Source organism: Vulpes lagopus, chromosome 2, assembly GCF_018345385.1.
Source record: "Vulpes lagopus strain Blue_001 chromosome 2, ASM1834538v1, whole genome shotgun sequence".
NCBI classification, from domain to species: domain Eukaryota; kingdom Metazoa; phylum Chordata; class Mammalia; order Carnivora; family Canidae; genus Vulpes; species Vulpes lagopus.
In genome coordinates this window covers 20,812,427-20,836,569 of record NC_054825.1, presented here as the reverse complement: position 1 = coordinate 20,836,569, position 24,143 = coordinate 20,812,427, and the positions used below count along the sequence as shown (strand labels likewise).

Below are 24,143 nucleotides of genomic sequence, written 5' to 3'. Positions count from 1 at the left end.
ATGTAATTAAAATAAGTAAGTATTTTAGACTATAGACTGAAAGATTAGTGAAAAATTAGAGAAGACATTAGCAACTCTCTGTCCAGCTAGAGCTAAGCTATTAATCAAGAATCACAGATGGTTTTGGTTTGATATAAGCCTTATTTTCAGTAATCAAAATTGTCTAGGTCAAAGATGACCATACTACTCTAGTCAGTAATAATCTTTCTATATTGGAAGCACTAAAGCATAGGTCAGTATTGAATTATCAGGGATGTTTTAGAGGAATTTAGGTTTGACTAAATACTACTACTACTACTACCACTACTGCCTCCACCACCACCACCACCATTTTACAAACTGTCTTTGGGAAATGTAGTAATATTTATGCATAAAAACCACAGAAATCTCTACTACCATTTGTATCTTCAACTCTCAATTACCAGCCAGACTTTCCCTTTTCCTACAGAAGTTGTAACAATCATTCAGAGTAATGGCAGTAACCTGTACAAATGCATGACTATGAAAAGGAAGAAATAATTCTGTTAGGAATCTCTAAATTACTGGTCTGAGGAATCCCATGACCTACATCCTGGGGGGGAAAACAGTATTGTTTTTCATGTTTGTTAGTATGTACATACTACTCTTTGGGGTATTATTTTCCCCTTTACATTTCTTTCAAATTTAGTAGTGGTGGTGGGAAGTCTAATACTACAATATATACACACTTGTTAATGTCTTCTCTATTAGTTACTAAAAGTTATTTGTAAATGAAAACTCATTTTCTTTTTCTGCAGCTTCTCATTTGTAAGCCACTCCAAATCCACCCTTGTAATGACCAGTGCCTAGAATTAAGCTCTGTAACTTATTCTCTTTCATTACTACCTGGTTATTTTCCACTTATCATCACTTACAAATTCTGACATAGGTGTTTGTATTGCACAGTTATACCTCCATCTCAAGTCTCAAAATTAACCTTTATCTTTGTAGAGGGGAAGAAAATATTATAGTCTGAGAAAGCATGGGTCTCCTTGATCTAATAAGCAGGGTTTCATTTTTATTCCTGAGTCCTTGTCCTACTTGACTATTTTATTGTCTCTGCTTACAAAGGACAGATCCATTTTCAAAAAAGTATAATGTTACTTTATTTCAAATCCTTCTCTTCTCTCCTGACTTTATTCATTTTTATTTCTCTTGTTATTTACAACAAAAGAAACCTCTGACTCTTACCGGAGGCGGCATACTCTGAGGGAGCGATTCATTTTGTTTCTTTGGAGCTCAACTCCATTACTGTCATATTTACACAACATAGGTTTATCTAAATATATCAGTGTATAATCCGTTAAAGACTCCCTGCTTCTTCTTTCAGGTCTGACTAATCTCAGAACAAACTAAGGATCATAGAAGAAAAATGTCAATCTTTCCATTTTGACAATAAAATATATATCATTGAGAAAAGATATTGTTTGACAATCTATAAATCTTTTTAAATATAATGAATTAAGAAAAGCTACAAGGAAGAGCAGGTAGGAAAGCAATGAGTTTATTGGTTATTTGTAAGTTATATATACATTTATGTCACTAACTCTTTTATTGCACTGTTAATTTGAACTAGCCTCTTTTGTCTTTGTTGAAATGAGACTAGTTAAAGATAATGGATTTGAATTTGTTCTTTTTCGTGATTCCAAAAAGAAAAAATGTCTTTCTTCAGCTGCTAATTAGTTACCATTTACAGTATAATCATGAACAAAAATCTTCCAACATATGTATATATAACTGCTGTTTCTACCATGAACATCAGTGTCTTTATGATTTGCCTTAAAAAGGAGTGTAGTGATGTCATCATTAGAGTAGGTGGGAATATCTGTTACTTAACAGCTCCATTAAATTTGAGAAACCACTTAGGATTTCTCATGTTCAATTTCCATATCTGTAAATTTAGAATAATAACACATTTGCTATGATGACTAAACGAGATTATACCTACTTGTTTGTAGTTTAAAACTCAGGTATTTTTGTCTGCTACAGGCAAGTAACAGGAGCCATCAAAGGTTGTTATGCAAGATGGTGATACAAAGAAAGCTTTGCTTTAGGAAAATTGAACTGACAATTAGTTCAGAGTTAAAATAAAGCGGAAAAAGTTGAAAGATGTGGAGATCAAACATCTAAGACAAGTTCAATGGTGATGGAAGAACAGAAATAAATGTGAGAAAATGGTGAAGGTAAACCTATGGAAATGCATGATTGATGTATTATGGAGACCCCAAAATTTAAAATTCCAAGTGAGAACACTGGACTTGATACAACTATTAGACAAAGTTTAAATAAATAATTTTAGGAAATGCTAAGTTGGCATTTAAAAAAAGACAAGAAATGTAGAGAATTAATTAGAATGAACAAAGTAGGAAGACAAGATATCATTAAGCAAGATTTTAAGAGACCAGTAGAAAGAAGTCAAGCAAAATACAAACTAAAAAAGCATTTGTGTTAAGGAAGGCAATACAAATTTCAAAAAGTAATTATTCCATTGATTCAGCATAAGTCTGATGATAGTCTCAACAGGGGTTTTTGTGGAAATTCACAAATTGATTCCAAAATGTTTAGATATACACAACTCCATGAGTATTTTTTAAAAGAAAATTAGAGAAAATAAGACCATATTTGGAGGACTGACATCAAAATGCCCATCAAGGTAAAGTAAACAATTGGGAAAAGAAATCCTTCTCAAAAACGGTGCTGAAATAACTGGATATTCATATGGGGAAAAAACAAACCTTGACTACTACCTCACACTATATGTAAAAGTTAATTTGAGATGGATTATAGATCTAAATTTAACAGCTAAAACCATAAAACTATTAAGAATAAATAAAAACAGAAGAACATCTTCATAACTTGTAGATAGGCAAAGCTTTTTTTAATACATTAATTTTTTATTGGTGTGCAATTTACCAACATACAGAAAAACACCCAGTGCTCATCCTGTCAAATGCCCCCCACAGTGCCCGTCACCCATTCCCCCCCACCTCACGCCCTCCTCCTGTTCCACCAGGCCTTGTTCGTTTCCCAGAGTTAGGAGTCTTTATGTTCTGTCTCCCTTTCTGATATTTCCCACACATTTCTTCTCCCTTCCCTTATATTACTTTTCACTCTTATTTATATTCCCCAAATGAATGAGAACATATAATGTTTGTCCTTCTCCGATTGACTTACTTCACTCAGCATAATACTCTCCACTTCCATCCACGTCGAAGCAAATGTTGGGTATTTGTCGTTTCTAATGACTGAGTAATATTCCATTGTATACATAAACCACATCTTCTTTATCCATTCATCCTTCGATGGACACTGAGGCTCCTTCCACAGTTTGGCTATTGTGGAAATTGCAGCTAGAAACATCGGGGTGCAGGTGTCCCGGCATTTCATTGCATCTGTATCTTTGGGTTAAATCCCCAACAGTGCAATTGCTGGGTCATAGGGCAGGTCTATTTTGAACTCTTTGAGGAACCTCCACACAGTTTTCCAGAGGGGCTGCACCAGTTCACATTCCCACCAACAGTGTAAGAGGGTTCCCTTTTCTCCGCATCCTCTCCAACATTTGTTGTTTCCTGCCTTATTAATTTTCCCCATTCTCACTGGTGTGAGGTGGTATCTCATTGTGGTTTTGATTTGTATTTCCCTGACGGCAAGTGATGCAGAACATTTTCTCATGTGCATGTTGGCCATGTCCATGTCTTCCTCTGTGAGATTTCTGTTCAGGTCTTTTGCCCATTTCATGATTGGATTGTTTGTTTCTTTGGTGTTGAGTTTTAATAAGTTCTTTATAGATCTTGGAAACTAGCCCTTTATCTGATATGTCATTTGTAAATATCTTCTCCCATTCTGTAGGTTGTCTTTTAGTTTTGTTGACTGTATCCTTTGCTGTGCAAAAGCTTCTTATCTTGATGAAGTCCCAATAGTTCATTTTTGCTTTTGTTTCTTTTGCCTTTGTGGATGTATCTTGCAAGAAGTTCTGTGGCTGAGTTCAAAAAGGGTGTTGCATGTGTTCTCCTCTACGGTTTTGATGGAATCTTGACTCACATTTAGATCTTTTATCCATTTTGAGTTTATCTTTGTGTATGTTGTAAGAGAGAAGTCTAATTTCATTCTTCTGCATGTGGATGTCCAATTTTCCCCGCAACATTTATTGAAGGGACTGTCTTTCTTCCAATGGATAGTCTTTCCTCCTTTATTGAATATTAGTTGACCATAAAGTTCAGGGTCCACTTCTGGGTTCTCTATTCTGTTCCATTGATCTATGTGTCTGTGTTTGCGCCAGTACCACACTGTATTGATGACCACAACTTTGTAGTACAACCTGAAATGTGGCATTGTGATGCCCCCAGATATGGTTTTCTTTTTTAAAATTCCCCTCGCTATTCAGGCTCTTTTCTGATTCCACACAAATCTTAAAATAATTTGATCTAACTCTCTGAAGAAAGTCCATGGTATTTTGATAGGGACTGCATTAAATGTGTAAATTGCCCTGGGTAACATTGACATTTTCACAATATTAATTCTGCCAATCCATGAGCATGGAATATTTTTCCATCTTTTTGTGTCTTTCTCAATTTCTTTCAGAAGTGTTCTATAGTTTTTAGGGTATAGATCCTTTACCTCTTTGGTTAGGTTTATTCCTAGGTATCTTATGCTTTTCTGTGCAATTGTAAATGGGATTGAGTCCTTAATTTCTCTTTCTTCAGTCTCATTGTTAGTGTACAGGAATGCCACTGATTTCTGGGCATTGATTTTGTATCCTGCCATGCTACCAAATTGCTGTATGAGTTATAGATATCTTGGGGTGGAGACTTTTGGGTTTTCTATGTAGAGTATCATGTCATTGGCCAAGAGGGAGAGTTTGAGAGTTTGACTTCTTCTTTGCCAATTTGAATGCCTTTAATGTCTTTTTGTTGTCTGATTGCTGAGGCGAGGACTTCCAGTACTATGTTGAATAGCAGTGGTGAGAGTGGACATCCCTGTCTTGTCCTGATCTTAGGGGAAAGGCTCCCAGTGCTACCCCATTGAGAATTATATTTGCTGTGGGCTTTTTGTAGATGGCTTTTAAGATGATGAGGAATGTTCCCTCTATCCCTACACTCTGTAGAGTTTTGATCAGGAATGGATGCTGTATTTTGTCAAATGCTTTCTCTGCATCTAATGAGAGGATCATATGGTCCTTGTTTTTTCTCTTGCTGTTATGATCAATCACATTGTTTGCTTTACGAGTGTTGAACCTTGCGTCCCGGGGATAAATCCTACTTGGTCATGGTGAATAATTTTCTTAATGTACTGTTGGATCCGATTGGCTAGTATCTTGTTGAGAATTTTTGCATCTGTGTTCATCAGGGATATTGGTCTGTAATTCTCCTTTTTGGTGGGGTCGTTGTCTGGTTGTGGAATTGAGGTGATGCTGGCCTCATAGAACGAATTTGGAAGTATTCTATCTCTTACTATCTTTCCAAAGAGCTTCAGTAGAATAGGTATGGTTTCTTCTTTAAACGTTTGATAGAATTCCCCTGGGAAGCCATCTGGCCCTGGACTTTTGTGTCTTGGGAGGTTTTTGATGACTGCTTCAATTTCCTCCCTGCTTATTGGCCTGTTCAGGTTTTCTAATTCTTCCTGTTCCAGTTTTGGTAGTTTGTGGCTTTCCAGGAATGCGTTCATTTCTTCTAGATTGCCTAATTTATTGGCGTATAGCTGTTCATAATATGTTTTTAAGATCGTTTGTATTTCCTTGGTGTTGGTAGTGATCTCTCCTTTCTCATTCATGATTTTAGTAATTTGAGTCTTCTCTCTCTTCTTTTTAATAAGGTTGGCTAATGGTTTATCTATCTTATTAATTCTTTCAAAGAACCAACTCCTGGTTCTGTTGATCTGTTCCACAGTTCTTCTGGTCTCGATTTCGTTGAGTTCTGCTCGAATATTTATTAACTATCTTCTTCTGCTGGGTGTAGGATCTATTTGCTGTTTTTTCTCTAGCTCCTTTAGGTGTAAGGTGAGCTTTTGTATTTGAGTTATTTCCAGTTTTTGAATGGATGCTTGTATTGCAATGTATTTCCCCCTCAGGACTGCTTTTGCTGCATCCCAAAGATTTTGAATGGTTGTATCTTCATTCTCATTAGTTTCCATGAATCTTTTCAATTCTTCCTTAATTTCCTGGTTGACCTTTTCATCTTTTAGCAGGATGGTCCTTAACCTCCACGTGTTTGTGGTCCTTCCAAACTTTTTGTTGTGATTAAGTTCTAATTTCAAGGCATTATGGTCTGAGAATATACAAGGGACTATCCCGATCTTTTGGTATCGGTTCAGACCCAATTTGTGACCCAGTATGTGGTCTATTCTGGAGAAAGTTCAATGTGCACTTGAGAAGAATGTGTATTCAGTTGAGTTTGGATGTAAAGTTCTGTAGATATCCTTGAAATCCATCTGGTCCAGTGTATCATTTAAAGCTGTCATTTTGTATTATTATCTAAGTATTTCTTCAGTTTGGTTATTAATTGGTTTAAATATTTGGCAGCTCCCACATTTGGGGTATATATATTGAGGATTGTTAAGTCATCTTGTTGGATAGATCCTTTGAGTATGAGATAGTGTCCCTCTTCATCTCTTCTAAAGTCTTCGGGATAAATTTTAGTTTATATGATATGAGGATGGGTACCCCTGCTTTCTTTTGAGGACCATTTGAATGGTAAATGGTTCTCCAACCTTTTATTTTCAGGCTGTAGGTGTCCTTCTGTCTAAAATGAGTCTCTTGTAGACAGCAAATAGATGGGTCCTGCTTTATTATCGAGTCTGAAACCCTGTGCCTTTTGATGGGGTCATTAAGCCCGTTCACGTTCAGAGTTACTATTGACAGATATGAGTTTAGTGTCATCATGATATCTATTCAGTCCTTGTTTTTGTGGATTGTTCCACTGACCTTCTTCTTAAAGGGGAATTTTAAGAGTCCCCCTTAAAATTTCTTGCAGAGCTGGTTTGGAGGTCACATATTCTTTCAGTTCCTGCCTGTCTTGGAAGCTCTTTATCTCTCCTTCCATTTTGAATGAGAGCCTTGCTGGATAAAGTATTCTTGGTTGCATGTTCTTCTCATTTAGGACCCTCAATATATCCTGCCAGCCCTTTCTGGCCTGCCAGGTCTCTGTGGAGAGGTCTGCTGTTACCCTAATACTCCTCCCCATAAAAGTCAGGGATTTCTTGTCTCTTGCTGCTTTAAGGATCTTCTCTTTATCTTTGGAATTTGCAAGCTTAACTATTAAATGTTGAGGTGTTGAACGGTTTTTGTTGATTTTAGGGGGGTATGTCTCTATTTCATGGATCCGAATGCCTGTTTCCCTTCCCAGATTAGGAAAGTTTTCAGCTATGATTTGTTCAAATACATATTCTGGCCTTCTGGCCCTATCGGCTCCCTCGGGAACCCCAATTAAACGTAGGTTTTTCTTCCTCAGACTGTTGTTTATATCCCTTAATCTATCTTCATGGTCTTTTAATTGTCTCTTTTTTCCTCAGTTTCCCTCTTTGCCATCAATTTGTCTTCTATGTCACTCACTCGTTCTTCCACCTCTTTTACCCTCATCGTTAGGTCTTCTAGTTTGGATTGTATCTCTTTCAATTGATTTTTAATTTCTGCCTGATTAGCTCTAAATTCTGCAGTCATGAAGTCTCTTGAGTCCTTTACGCTTTTTTCTAGAGCCACCAGTAGCTGTATAATAGTGCTTCTGAATTGGCTTTCTGACATTGAATTGTAATCCAGATTTTGTAACTCTGTGGGAGAGAGGACTATTTCTGATTCTTTCTTTTGAGGTGAGGTTTTCCTTCTAGTCATTTTGTTCAGTACAGAGTGGCCAAAAGCAAGTTGTATTGGGAAAAGGAGTAAAAGAGAGGAGAGAAAGAAGGAAAGAAAAGAGAAAAAGAAAAAAGAAAAAAGGAAAAAAAAAGAAAAAGAAGAAGAAGAAAAGGAAAGAAAGGAAAAAAAGGGTGGGGGAAGGAAACAAATCAAAAAGCAAAACAAAACAAAACACAACAAAAAAAACAAAAACCACGGGGGAGTATCCTCTGATTCTGTATACTTTAAGGCCCTTGACTTCCCCTGGAACTTGTCCATCCAGCTGGTCTTCTGGGGGAGAGGCCTGCTGTGCTGATTCTCAGGTGTTAGCACTTGGGGGAGCTGCTCTGCCCCCTGCCTGGTGCAGGGCTCAGTGGGGGTTGTTCACCCCGTGAGGCCCCGGGAGGAAGCCACAGTGGCGGGGGCAGCTCTGGGACCCTGGAGTCAGCTCCCGCAGTAGCTCCGGGGCTCTCCGTCTGCAGGGCCTGGGGGCTCCGGGGCGGGGCCGCTGATCTGCTCAGCTCGGGGCAGGAGCGTCCTTGCTGTCCTGGGCCCTCCCGGCCTCTGCCTGTCCCGGGGGAGGCCGGATCCTGGGCTGTGTCCCTGGGCCCTGTGCTCCGGAGCCTGTGCTGTTGGATTCTCGCTCCCGCCCCGCAGCCCCCTCCGCGGAGCCGCCGCCCGAGCCCCCCGCCCCCCCCAGCTGCTCCGGGTCCCGCCGTGCGCGCTGCAGCCCTTAGGGAGCTCGGCGCACTCTCCCCGGGGGCAAGTGCCTGTTAGTGTCCCCGGGAGCCCGAGGGCATCCCCGCCCTCCTGGGTCCTGCTCTAACTCCCTGCGAGCCCCTTTCCACGGGGAAGGTTGGTGCAGCTCCTGCTTTTCCGGGACGGGGCTCTCCTGTTCCGGGGACACTCGCCCCGGCCTCAGCCCGGCTCCTTGCGCCACCCCCCCCCCCCCGGAGGCCTTTTGTGTCTTTCTTTTTTCCCGTCTTCCTACCTTGATAGAAGCGCGAACTCTTCTCACTGTAGCATTCCAGCTGGACTCTCTTTAAATCTCAGGCCGAATTCGTAGATTTTCAGGATGATTTGAAGGTTCTCTAGGTAATTTGGTGGGGACAGGTGACTTGGGGACCCTACTCTTCCCCCATCTTGCCCCTTCTCCAGGCAAAGCTTTCTTTAAAAGGCCATGGAAAGCAATAACATAAAAGAAAAATACTTACCAAAGAAAAAAATGACCATCAAAAAAGTATTAAGAAAAATGAGTAATTTAGAAATTTACAGGAAAATTTCAGAGGAATGTGGTAGAGAGTAAATTTGGAATTGCAGAGCACAGACTAAATGATAAAATAGTGTTATTCCCAATGGTTGGGATAGTGCTTTCATGCAAATGGAACTCTATGGGTTCAAATACCTGGATGTGAGTGTCTGAGCTGAGAGATTTTTATTTAGCTTGGAACAACTGACGCCTAGTGTGTCAGTGGTCATTTTGTAAGAAATGAGATAGAATGGGTGTGCAGGGCCTGTTGACATGCAAATAAATAAGACCTTAGGAGAGAGATGAGGATTTTTTTGTATGATTTTAAATAAGTGAGCTACATGATTTTATAGGCATTTTAGGAAGACCATTCTGCAGCAATGTGGAGAGCAATGCTGACTAAAATGTGTGAGACTAATAGCAAGGAAATCATTTAGAGAGCACTTCAATAATCTGTTGAGGCTTAATAAAGAGCCAAACTAGATATTTACAATATGAGCAATAAAAGGGATGGGATAGACTTAGAAGAAAATAGTTTAAGTAGGAATTTTAGGGTGGTTGGCCAGACATTGCGTGAGGAGACTGGAGTCACTTTCTGAGCAGAGAATACTGTCGTTTACTAACAATCAGATTAGAAAGATAAAGGCAGGGCAGCCCAGGTAGTTCAGCGGTTTTGCACTGCCTTCAGCCCAGGGTGTGATCCTGGAAACCCCAGATCGAGTCCCACCTCAGGCTGCCTGCATGAAGCCTGTTTCTCCCTCTGCCTGCGTCTCTGCCTCTCTCTCTCTCTCTCTGTCTCTCTCTCTCTCTCTTTCTCTCTCTCATGAAAAAAAAAAAAGATAAAGGCATGTTTAGGAGGGTAAATGGTTTCAGGGTGAAAGTAAGCACATAATTAAAATGGCAGCCTATGGTATTTACACTGGTGTGAATAAATTCAAGTGTTTGGGGGGACACAGTGACTACAGGTAAAAGTGCCTCAAAGAGAAGATCCAGTAGAAATCAGGAAGTAGAAATTGTAGAAGGCAAGGAGATTTACTGAAGGCATTTCTTTCTTTTGCTCCCCTCTGCCCTTTTTTAAGGAAAAAGGCAGAAGAGAGGAGGAGAAAAAGATATAGGAGATACATTATATCTCTCCCCTACAGCACACTCTACTACACTACTATATAATAAAATAGCTAAGCTCTTGCTATTATTTTATTCTAAATATTAAATTTGAAGGTACTTAGCTCAGTTAATTTTCATGGGTCAAAGCATAAAACAATTATTCTATATCTATATCACGTCCTTAACTCAGTCATCATCTTACAGAGTACTTCATTAGTCAAAGGGAGAGCAGAAAAGAATGTATTACCTCTAAAACTTGCAAGGGTGCCAATATTTTAATAAAACTAAGTTCAATCATCTAGTGACATCCACATCTGTCTTTTAGTAATTTTGTTGTTCAATTCAGAAGACAAATGTTCAACCGGGTATGTACAAGCAATGACCTAGCATAGAACCAAATGCTCAATTGGGTAGAACAGATCCTCCTGCCCTGAGAATCCTAAATTATGTGTATAATTTTTATAAGAAATTCTAAATAATAAGTGTTTCAAGGAATGATATGGACATTTTCATAGTCTGATTAATATAGTCCAAATTAATCCACTAATTTAGATTTTACAGATCAATTTTCATCAACAATGATGATTAAGAGTTATCTAAAAGACAAGTGATAATAAATAACAACAAAAAAACCTCCACCATGAGAAGTGATGACACTACTTGCCCCTTATGAGCCACAGTCTATACTATCAGGATCAACCTTATTACATACCAACTGAACACCTAATGATTGATTTCCCCACATTTTCAACTTACTCAAGATTTTCTTCTCAAATGAGACATTCATTTCTACAAAAAAGTTAAGTTTATTAGCCAGTTGATTTAAGTGTAATGCAAAAGTTCTAGTTTTTAATCCAATTAATTTTCACTAAGCAACTAAACCTTATGGGCTTTATTTCAAACATTTTATAAACTTATGCAACTTATACTAAAACACTGGGAAAACCAATAAAAAATATAGTTTAAGTAAATTATTTTACAATTTGCAAATTCACTAATATGTTGCAAAAATAAGGCTTTGTTGTTAGACTAATATAAAAATATAATTTGTAGTCACTTCACAAAGTATGACAATATTCATGCTTTAAAAGCACAGTGAAGTTTCTTTTAGGAAATAAAGTTTTATTAATGGAATTAACCTTGACTTTTGACATCTTTTGTAAGAAGGAAAAAATTACTGATGGAAAAGCACAAGGTTGTGTTATCCTAAGCTTTGCACTACTCAGAAAATATGCCATCCTTTGAATATTTGTTCTCACTCTTTTCCTTGAGCACATAGATGATGGTAACAAAAAGCATAGGCAATTCCACATACTCTCATGAGGCAGGCTTCCACAATGTTTATCTTTTTGTTAATATTTATTTCATTTATTGAAAGAATAAATCAAGATGTGATGAAAATAAAGATGAACAAGCTAGGAGAGAAAGCAATCATACCCTAAGTGAAATACAAAAGCCTCTACAGCAGAGGCAGATGATGCTCACATCTCTCCCCACAGTGGTCATGAAATGAGCCTGAAACTTAGAAAAAAAAAAAAAAGCATTTTGAAGTTTGTGAGGTTTATTTTTTTTTCCCCCTTGAAAGAAATATTTTTTCAAGACTCCTATTATTATTAGAAAAAGTCAGGGGCACCTGGGTGACTCAGTCTGTAAAACATCTGACTTGATTTTGGATCAGGTCAGGATTACAGGATCATGAGACAGAGCCCCACAAAGGACAAGGGCAAGGAGCCTGCTTAAGAGTCTCTCCCTCTGCCCCTCCTCTCATGCTAGTGCCCATGTACAGTCTCTCTGAAGAAAAAGAAAAAAATCAGCTGGCAAACCAAGTTGAGTGGCAAATTTATTTGTCTCTTCTGTGCTAAACACTGTGATAGCTATTTTGTATATTTTATATCAAACACCGTAATCCTGTGCCAAATTACCATTATTAAGGGGGAAAAATCTTTCACAGATATTACTTTTCCTACTATCACACAATATATAAATGATGAAAACAGGACTTAAAAATTTATATGGCTTTAAAATATTCCCCATTTTAATTATAAATCAGTTTAACCCCAAGGTTGAATAGTTCCATACTCAACCTTTCTCTCTTCCTCTCCCTCTTTATTCAGCACCTCAATTTATTTCTATTTATTTAAGAATCTACCTAGACCATTGCACTTTCAATTCCATAAATAATTTAATTATTTGTGTTTGTATTTTTCTGCACAAGACAATGGGGAAAGGAGCATCATTCAATGGATCTAGAACTCTGCTTATAGCCTGGCCAAATGAGGGTGCTGAGAAAATGGCAGAACTTTGCACTCATGTGTTAGATAGGGCTCTCCACATAGCCAAAGTAGAATCTTCCAGGTGAGCAGAGAGATCACTCACCAAAAAGTTTTATCCCTCTACTGGTCTCACTGGAGATTTCTCCCCAAGCTTGTGGATAAACCTGGTATGACTGAACTGCCCAGGGTTAAAGACAACACCAGGAGAACCATGGATACTGGATTTTTTACCTTTTCCATGTCTGTCATCAACCTCACTGTTTATCTGTGCCCCTCTGCCTGCCTTATGTCATTTTTAACTGCTTACTGCTCACTGGCCTCCTATATCACAGATGTGATACACATAAATTAGTTGTTGTTTACCAATGCTCCAAATTTCTCTCTTCCAAGTCAGGTAAACTCCTACTTATTCTTCAAGATGTTGTTCAGCTATCTTCTCTAGGAAAACTAACAAATATCATGATTATGGAAATGCTATTTTTCTCCTTTTCTGTGTTTCACTGCACTGGGTATAGAGCTCTCTGGTGGCAACTGTCAAATACAATACTTTCTGAATTTATTTTATTGTGTTTGGAAATTGGGCAGATCACAGAATAGGAATTGATGAGAGCAGGACATAGAGACAGTGATTAGTGCCAACTATTCTGCCACTAGAAACTAAATGGTGTTATTACAAGGAGATTTTAGTCTTCACGGATTTTTAAAAGGGGCTGATGGATAGAGATGAGAGATTTTCCTAGTAAGTCCCTAATTTCAACAGCCTTCTCTACCTTCTCACTTCACAATTTTTCCTCTGTTATCAGTGAGGCCAATGGTTGAAACCAGATAAGGGTTCTTGATGGCCCTCAGAAATAAAGCCCTAAAAAGATCCAGAAAAGGGAAAAGTGGAATCACTACATGTTCCCTACCAAAAATGTGTGTGATCTAGAACTGAATCTAAGTATTTTATTAACTTTATGGATATTTCATGTTTTAAAATTTAGCTGCTTAAAGGCATATTATGCCCCTTTGACAAAGTCAAACTGTAGCTTAGAGGCTGTTGACATAGATACTGAACAAAGCATGACTGCTAAGTATCTACTAGTTTCTGATTGAAAAAAAAGAGTTAATAATGTTGAGTATGGGGCTAATCGGTGAGACCATAGTATAATGAGGTGCTATTCATTCTTTCCAGGTCTAAAAAAGGGTCATATTGAGCTTATACTTGTTAATATAGTGGGCATAATCACTCTTTATCTAAATAGGTCTTATATAATGGGAGTTCATGCTGTCTTAACTATTTTAATCATGGGGGCAAGATCATGGGTCAAATTTTATAGAGCAAATGTAAATGATAAATTTTAAATTTAATTTTAATTTATTACTCATTTTAATTTATTACTTATTACCCACTCAGAGAGTGGTCATACCCAACTGGTGTATTTTATAGCAATGAGTGCTATTACTATTGAGAAATTAGGCAAGACAGTAGTTCTGATGGTTAAGGTGAGGCATATCTGTTTTATGTTTGTTAACTCTCCTAGGAGTATAGAAAGTATTTTGTTTAAATTCAATTTAAATTTTGTAATCCTTGAGTATATTAATAATGTGAGCAGTAATACTGATTAAGCCATGAAAATTGTCAGTTGGGGCATTTCAGCATAATTTAAAGTTAATTTAGAACCTAGGTTGCAAAGGACATAGGTTTCTAATAATCTAATTAGTCTAAACTATTTTTGTTTTTATCTGATTGTTAAAGTTCTAGGTAGTGAAGAAACAAGTTTAGAGCCTATAGGATGTTAGAATTATTTTTGAAGAAATGCAAACACCAAAGAACTTAGAGATGTCCTTTAGTAAACTTATAGTAGGCGTATGGACACTTAGCATATGTTAAACAACACAAGGACATTTACAAAGCAATGGTTGGCAAGTTCCAAGTAAGCCACTACAGATTAAACACATAAGAAAGCCACTTAATTTTTTAATGTTATCTTTGAAAAAAAATATATATATATATATTTAGTCTATTTGAAGCTGTAAAGATCTTTAAGGAAGGTTGTGAGAAATAGCCTACATCAGAGACGCATATGTCTCTTTTTCAATAATGATAATTCATTGCTCCTCTTATTTTATTTGTGCAGCATGTGATCATTAAAATCAAACTCTTGTTAAAATCAAATTCAGCCATTCTCCATCCTCAGCTTCATCTCGCTTACACGTAAGAAATTCATGAAAAAAAAAATTCACCGTATTTAGTGACACCTTGGGATGTAATGTGTTATGCAATGTAAACATGCAACAATTAAATGGAAGTCAACCCTGTGGAATCAACAGATATTCATGAACTCATAAGCAAAGGTAATGAAGGGACTGTTACTCTAATGAATAGTAAATACTAGGGTATAATTACCAAAGCAGGAGCGTGGACCTTGATGGTTTTTTAATGAAAGGTAGGATGCTTTTGTGATTTAGAATTATTTATCTCAAAAGCTCATTAACAATCACATTCTGTATTGTAACAAAATTTATGCAAAGAAGAAATGTGGTAGGGCTAGTTAAAGTATAATTCCCAGAGTAGAAATGACAGGATTCTTAATTTTTCCAGATGTTGTTACAGTATTCTTAACCAATATTTTTTTCCTACCGATAATTTGTCCTCTTCTTTTGGAATACTAAAATGTTACTATTTCACTGGACCCCTAAAAGATAGGAGGATTCAGAATAATTGTAATGATAATTAAGGCAATTTGTCATGTTTATGCATTCAACTGAAAAATAACTAGAGGTGGGCCTACAGCTCTGAGGATCTCAGAAAACTCATCAGGTAGACTAATAGAACTCTGGGCCTCTTGGTTTTGACTTGGTGTCCTAAATAATCAAAATGATATTAGAACTCAAAATTAAGAGTTCTACAGGTCAAGACATATTTTCAAAATAGTGGAATAAGAGCCTGTGAAAAACCTACAGCTGCATAAAAGCAATAGGAACACAGGTCAAAATTCTGAAATCAAATGTTTGAGAATTTTGAAAATTAACATATGCTTGTAATAATCTAAGCAGAATTTTTTAAAGGCTAAATTAAACTAAAAATAGCAAATATGTTGTGTATGAATTTGTTCCACTCCAAAAACTTCTCTTCAGTTCTAGAGTAGCCTTAAAACTCAAACAAACAAAAACCAACAGCCTTTCAAATATGGAAGCTGTAGAGAGGTTAAGAAATAGGAGGAGGGATAGGAGGACCCTAGGCTCACTATATATCATGAATACAACTAGGTAACTATCAAACATCCAAAATATCCTAGAAATTGACCTGAAGACTGGCAGAGTAAACTCCAAAACTAAAAGTAGAGAATAGACCACATCAAAGAAGGTAGGAAGCACAGAGACATAGGTTGGGAGAGAAAACAGATTGTGGCCACTCAAGTGGGGAGGAAGCTACAGTTGCAGAGGAGGGCTAGGAACAGACTAGCACACAGGGGAACACATGGAGGAAAGGAATCCCCATAGCAATGGCTTGGAAAACAAAAGGGACCAAATTTTGTGACTTCTGGAAAACAATGAGGATTAAACACTTGAGTTTTAAAGGTCAGAAGACTTGGATATGAGAGAGCCCAGAGAGCACTGTGCTGTTCTTGAAAAGAAAGTGGGCAAACAACCTGCAGACACACAGCAGGGAAAAATTGATCTGAAGAATCTCTGGGGTACACAGAAGGAAGGGTATTTGTTCATCTCAGAGCACATTCCAAAGAGACAGCATTCACTGAGAGACAACTCTTGGAACAAAAGAACTGGCTCTTGCCATTTCCCTCCCCAGCCCCTCAGCAGAAGCACAGGGCCACCTACAGGAACCAACATAGCAAAGATAAAGGATTTAATAAATGAAAGGATAAACACATTTGATGGAATAAATAGCAAGGTGGAAGAAGCAGAGCAACAAATTAGTGACCTAGAAGACAGAGTAATAGAAAGTAATCAAGCTGAACAAAAGAGAAAAAAACAATTATGCAAAATGAGAATAGTCTTGGGGAACTGAGTCACTCCATCAAATTTAATAACATTCATATTATAGAAGTCCCAGAAGAAGGAGAGAGACAAAAGAGGGCAAAAAAATTTTGGAAGAAATAAAACCTGAAAACTTCCCTCATCTGTGGAAGGAATCAGATATCCAGATCCAGGAGGCACAGAGAACCCACAACAGAATCAACAAAAGCAGATCCACTTTAGGACATATTGTAATTAAAATGTCAAAATATAATGATACAGAAAAGAATTTAAAAGCAGAAAGAAAAAAGAAGCAATAACTTATTATGGAAAACCCTATGAGCATAGCAGGGGATTTTTCAGCAGAAACCTTCCAAATCAGAAGACAGTGGTGTGATATATTCAAAGTGCTGAATAGTAAAAATCTTCAGCCAAGAATGCTTTATCCAGTAAAGCTCTCATTCAGAATTGAAAAAGTGATAAAGTTTCCCAGATGAGAAAAAAAAAAAAAAAGTTTGTGACCACCAAACCAACTCTGCAAGAAATTTAAATGGGACTGAGTAGAAAGGACAGATCAAAAGGAACAGTATACAGGTAGATAGGTAGAAAACACGAAAGCAGTAAAAATTTATATTTCTGTAAAAAATCAGTCAAGTAACTCAAAAAATAAAAGGATCTAAATTATAAAAACATATATTGAAAACATGAGGAGAAGAGGAGTAAAAAGCTAAATGACCATCAACTTAGACTTCCAAATGCAGATAAGGTTACACACCTAATGGTAACCATTTATCAAAAATCACTAATAAATAACAAAGAATACAGAGAAAGAAATCCAAATATATCACTAAAGAAAGTCAGCAAACCATGAGAGAGAGAAAAAAATCAAAGGAAATCTTCATTAACAATCACAAAACAAATAATGAAATGACAACAAACACCTATCAATAATTACTTTGACTGTAAATGGACTTAAATGTTCCAGTCAAAAGACATAAGGTGATAGAATGGATGAAATAAGATCGATCTATATGCTGTAGGCAAGAGATTCATTTTAGACCTAAAGACACCTGAAGACTGAAAGTGAAGGAATGGAGAAACATATATTATACTAATGAATATGAAAAGAAAGCCAGAGTACCAAAACACATATTAGACAAAATGGACTTTAAAACAAAGACTGTAACAAGAGACAAAGACACTACATAATCATTGAGGGGACAATCCAACAAGAGATATGAAAGTTGGAAATATGCACCCAACATAGAAGCACCCAGTTACATAAAATAGGTAATAACAAACATAAAGAAACTAATCAATAATAATATAATAATAGTAGAGGACTTTGGGGACACCTGGATGGCTCAGTTGGGTGACTGTGTTACTCTTGGTTTTGATTCAGGTCATGATCTCAGGGTCATAAAATGGAGCTACATTTCAGCTCCATTCTCAATGCAGAGTCTGCTTGAGATTCTCTCTCTCCCTTTTTCCCTGCTCACTCTTACTCGCTCTCTCTCTCTCAAAAAATAAACCTTTAAAAAAATAGTAGAGGACTTTAACACCTCACTTGTATCAATGAACCAATAATCTAAACAGAAAATCAACAAGGAAACCATGGCTTTTAATGACACACTGGAACAGATTTAACTGATAGATTCAGAATATTCAATGCTAAAATAGTAGATTACATATTCTTTTCAAGTGCACACAGAACATTCTCTGAAATAGGGCATTTAGTAGCCCATCAAACAAGCCTCAACAAATTCAAGAATATCAAAGTCATATCATGTATATCTTCTGACCTCAACACTGTGGAACTAGAAATCAACCACAAGAAAAAATCTGGAAAGACCATAAATACATAGAAGTTAAAAACCATGGTACTGGACAATGAATGTGTCACCCAGGAAATAAAGGAGGAAATAAAAAAGTACATGGAACCAAATGAAAATAAACACAGAATGGTCCAAAACCTTTGGTATGTAGAAAAAGTAGTTCTAAGAGGGAAATTCATGGCAATACAGGACCACATCAAAAATCAAGAAAAATCTCAAATAAACAACCAACACTACATCAATATAAATAAGAGAATATTATGAAAAATATATGCCAACAAAGTGGATAACCTTGAAGAAATGAAATTCCTGGAAACATATAACCTACTAAAACCTACTAAAGGAAGAAACAGAAAATTTGAACAAACTAATAACCATCTAAGAAACTGAATCAGTAATGAAAAACTCCCAAGAAACAAAAGTTCAGCACCACATGGATTCACAGGTCAATTCTACCAAATATTTATTTATTTATTTATTTATTTATTTATTTATTATTTATGATTTTATTTAAGATTGTATTTATTTATTTATTCATGAAAACAGAGAGACAGAGACACAGACAGAGGAGAAGCAGGCTCCATGCAGGAGCCTGACGTGGGACTCAATCTGGGGTCTCCAGGATCACACCCTGGACTGCAGGTGGCACTAAACCACTGTGCCACTGGGCCTCTACCAAACATTTAAAGAAGAGTTAATACCCATTCTTCTCAAACTGTTCCAAAAATTAAAAAAGAAAGGAAAACGTCCAAATTCATTCTATGAGGCCAGCCAGCACTCCCTTGATATCAAAACCCGATAAAGATACCACTAAGAAAGAAAACTACAGGCCCGTATCCCTGATGAACATAGATGTAAAAATCCTCAACGAAATACTAGCAAACCAAATTAACAATACATGAAAAAAAATCATTCAACAGTGATCAAGTGAGATTTATTCTTGGGTTGCAAGGGTAGTTCAACATTCATAAATCAATCAACCTAATATATAACATCAAAAAAAAAAAAAGAAAGGATAAGAATCATACGATCATTTCAATAGACACAGAAAAAGCACTTGATTAAATACAACATCCATTCACGATTAAAACTCTCAACAAAGTAGGTTTAGAGGGAAAATACTTCAACATAATAAAAGCCAATTATGAAAAATTCACAGCTAACATCACACTTAATGGAGAAAAACAGAGCTTTACCCCTAATGTCAGGAACAAAAGAAGAATGTCCACTCTCATCATTTTATTCAACATAGTCTGGAAGTCCTAGCCCAAGCAATCAGACAACAAAAAGGAATAAAAGGTAAATTGGTAAGAAAGGAATAAAACCTAACTATTTGCAGATAACATGATACTATGTATAGGAAAACCCAAAAGATCACCAAAAAACTATAAAAACTAATAAATGAGTTAATTAAAGTCACAAGATACAAAATCGACATCAAAATTTGTGAATTTTATTGCATTTTTATACACCAAAAATGAAGCAATGGGAAGAGAAATTAAGAAAATAATCCTATTTATCATTGCACCAAAACAATAAAAGATCTAAGAATAAACCTAACCAAAGAGGGGAAAGACCTATACTCTGAAAACTATACAACACTGATGAAGGAAATTGAAGATGACACAAAGAAATGGAAAGACATTACATGCTCATGGATTAGAAGAACCAATATTGTTAAAATGTCTATTCTTCCCCAAAGCAATGTACACATTTAATGCAATCCATATCAAATACCAACAGTATTTTTCATGGACCTAGCATAATCTTAAAATTTGTTTGGAACGTAAAAGACCCTGAATAGCCAAAGCAACCTTGCAAATCAAAGCAAAGCAAAGCTAGAGGTTTCAAAATTCTGGACTTCAGATTATATTAAAAAGCTGTAGTAATCAAAACAGTATGTAGTAGTACAAAAATAGAGACATAGATCAATGGAATAGAAAACCCAGAAATGAGCCTGACGTGGGACTCAATCTGGGGTCTCCAGGATCACACCCTGGACTGCAGGTGGCACTAAACCACTGTGCCACTGGGGCTGTCCAGATTGGAGCTTTTTTTTATGAGAGACCCAGAGAGAGAGTGAGTGAGAAGCAGAGACACAGGCAGAGGGAGAAGCAGGCTCCATGCAGGAGCCTGACGTGGGACTCAATCTGGGGTCTCCAGGATCACACCCTGGACTGCAGGTGGCACTAAACCACTGTGCCACTGGGGCTGTCCAGATTGGAGCTTTTTTTTATGAGAGACCCAGAGAGAGAGTGAGTGAGAAGCAGAGACACAGGCAGAGGGAGAAGCAGGCTCCATGCAGGAGCCTGACGTGGGACTCAATCTGGGGTCTCCAGGATCACACCCTGGACTGCAGGTGGCACTAAACCACTGTGCCACTGGGGCTGTCCAGATTGGAGCTTTTTTTTATGAGAGACCCAGAGAGAGAGTGAGTGAGAAGCAGAGACACAGGCCTAAGTAACCGTATGATCAGCAACCACACTACTGGGTATTTACCCAAGGACTACAAAAAGACTAATGCAAAGGGACACACGCACCCTTTTTTTTTTTTAATTTTTTTAAATTTTTTATTTATTTATGATAGTCACAGAGAGAGAGAGAGGCAGAGACACAGGCGGAGGGAGAAGCAGGCTCCATGCACCGGGAGACTGATGTGGGATTCGATCCCGGGTCTCCAGGATCGCGCCCTGGGCCAAAGGCAGGCGCCAAACCACTGCGCCACCCAGGGATCCCTCACATGCACCCTTTTATAGCAGCATTATTTTCAATAGCCAAATTATGGAAGCAGCCCAACTATCTATTGCCTGATGAATGGATGAAGAAGATGTGAGGTTTGTACATATGTGTACATATATATGTAGATATATATATATGTGTATATCTGCATATACACATGAACAATGGAGTATTCATACTCCATTCTTTCATAAAAAGAATGAAATTCTGCCACTTGCAACAACATGGATGAAGCTAGAGAGTATAATGATAAGTGAAGTAAGTCAATCAGGTAAAAGTAAATATATGATTTCATTCATATGTGTAATTTAAGAAACAAAATAAAGGAGCTAAGGGGGAAAAAAAGGCAGAGAGACAAATCAAGAAACAGACTTTTAAGTATAAAGAACAAACTGATGGTTACCAGAGGGGAGGATGGTGGGAGGATGGATGACATAAGGGATGGGGATCAAGGAGTGCACTTATCATGATGAGCAGCAGGTGATGTATATAATTGTTGAATCACCTTATTGTACACCTGAAACTAATGTAACACTGTGCGTTAACTAAATGGAATTAAAACAAAAACTTTAGAAAAATATGAAAGTGGTGAAAATCAGCTGCCTATTAGCCACTAAAAGGTACATATTAAGATTGGAGCTTTTTTTTATGAGAGACCCAGAGAGAGAGTGAGTGAGAAGCAGAGACACAGGCAGAGGGAGAAGCAGACTCCATGCAGGAGCCTGACGTGGGACTCAATCTGGGGTCTCCAGGATCACACCCTGGACTGCAGGTGGCACTAAACCACTGTGCCACTGGGGCTGTCCAGATTGGAGCTTTTCAAAAAGCCTCTTCTTCAAAGTATTATTACTCTATGTGTTACTACATGGCTTGTCTGACAACTACCTGAAAAAGCCCCATTCATAGGATTTTCATTATTTGACATTGCTTGAGCTCATATAGTGGGAAAAAAGGTTCATATCCAGAATTATAATTTAAGAACATGGAAGTTTTATGTAGTAATATAAGTTGGGGCAAAAAAAATAGGTTGTTTAAAATACTTAAAAGAAAGATCTGGAAAATCAGATACCAATAGGAAATTTGAAAAGCTCCAGCATATATTTTGGAATTTTGAAGGCCACATGCATGGGTTGGAGTATGCACATAACTGGGAAAAACAGAAAGCCCTAATCTCTCATGTTTTTCTTAGTTGAGGTTTTCCACAAGCAGGAAGTATGGCGAAGATAGAGTTATGAACTGCTGGAGCAGTGAGGACACATCCTGACATAGCACACAACCACCTAAGAAATGTTAGAATTCCTAGGTAAGTAATTCAAGGAATTTTCTTTCTAATTATAAGCTGACTACAAAGGATACTGATCAGAGACCTAAGTAGTAACACACAGCACACAATACATATTTTATGTAATCAGTCCAGGGAACACTCTAAGTGTGCTCTAAGCAAAAAACATTAGCAAAAATAGAAGCAAATAGCAACAACAGCCAACTCTGAAGGGGGAGGGTTTGACCTCCACTGTTGCCACATTATGTTATTTAAAATATCTAGTTTCAAAAGAAAATGATAAGACATGTAAAGAAACAGAAAAGTGTAATCATAGCACAGTGGGGGATAAAAGAAGTCAATAGAAACTGTGCCTGGGGAAACTCAGATATTGAACTTTACAAAAGGGAGTTCGATGGGTAGTGGGAGCGGAGAGCGGACCCCAGAGAGCGCTGAGCAGCCGCACCGCCGCCGCCGGCCTAGTTACCATCACACCCCGGGAGGAGCCGCAGCTGCCGCAGCCGGCCCCAGTCACCATCCCCGCAGCCGTGAGCAGCGAGGCCGAGACCCCGCAGCCTCCCGCCGCCCCCCCCCGCCGCCCCCGCCCTCAGCGCCGCCGACACCGAGCCCGGCACCACCGGCAGCGCCTCACATCGGCGGCGCCTGCCGGCGGGGACAAGAAGGTCATCGCAACGAAGGTTTGGGGAACAGTAAAGTGGTTCAATGTAAGAAACGGATATGGTTTCATCCACAGGGATGACACCAAGGAAGATGTATTTGTCCACCAGACTGCCATAAAGAAGAATAACCCGGGGATCCCTGGGGGGCGCAGCGGTTTGGCGCCTGCCTTTGGCCCAGGGCGCGATCCTGGAGACCCGGGATCGAATCCCACGTCGGGCTCCCGGTGCATGGAGCCTGCTTCTCCCTCCGCCTGTGTCTCTGCCTCTCTCTGTCTCTCTCTATGACTATCATAAATAAAAAAATTAAAAAAAAAAAAAAAGAAGAAGAATAACCCCAGGAAGTGCCTTCGCAGTGTAGGAGATGGAGACACTGTGGAGTTTGATGTCGTTGAAGGAGAAGAGGGTGCGGAGGCAGCCGCTGGCACAGGCCCCGGGGGAGCTCCGGTGCAGGGCGGTACATCTGCAGCAGACCGTCACCATTATAGGCGTTGTCCACGTCGCAGGGGTCCTCCACGCAATGACCAGCAGAATTGCCAGAATAGTGAGAGTGGGGCAAAGATTGAGGGGTCGGAAAGCGCTCCCGAAGGCCGGGCCCAGCAGCGCCGGCCCTACCGCAGGCCGCGGTTCCCGCCTTACTACCTGCGGAGGCCCTACGGGGCGACCACAGTATTCCAACCCGCCTGTGCAGGGAGCAGTGACGGAAGGTGCTGACAACCAGGGTGCAGGAGAACAAGGTGGACCAGCGGGACAGGATATGTATCGAGGTTATAGACCACGATTCCGTAGGGGTCCTCCTCGCCAGTGACAGCCTAGAGAGGATGGAGATGAGACCCAAGGTCAGCAGCCACCTCAACGTCGGTACCGCCGCAACTTCAATGACCGACGCAGACGCCCAGAAAACCCTAAACCACAGATGGCAAAGAGACAAAAGCAGCCGATCCACCAGCTGAGAATTGGTCGGCTCCGGGGCTGAGCAGGGCGGGGCTGAGTGAAGGCCGGCTACCATCTCTACCATCATCCGGGTTAGTCATCCAACACGAAGAAGTGAAGATGAAATTCCAGCAATAAGAAATGAACAGAAGATTGGAGCTGAAGACCTTAAGTGCTTGCTTTTTGCCCATTGACCAGATAAATAGAACTATCTGCATTATCTTTTTTTTTTTTTTAAAGATTTTATTTATTGATTCATGATAGTCACACAC

The 24,143-nt window shown here is 38.5% G+C and overlaps 1 pseudogene; it reads left to right on the top strand.

The window, feature by feature from the left end:
• Positions 1–21,441: 21,441 nt before the first annotated feature.
• LOC121476826 lies at positions 21,442–23,933 on the top strand (annotated as a pseudogene).
• Positions 23,934–24,143: the final 210 nt, after the last annotated feature.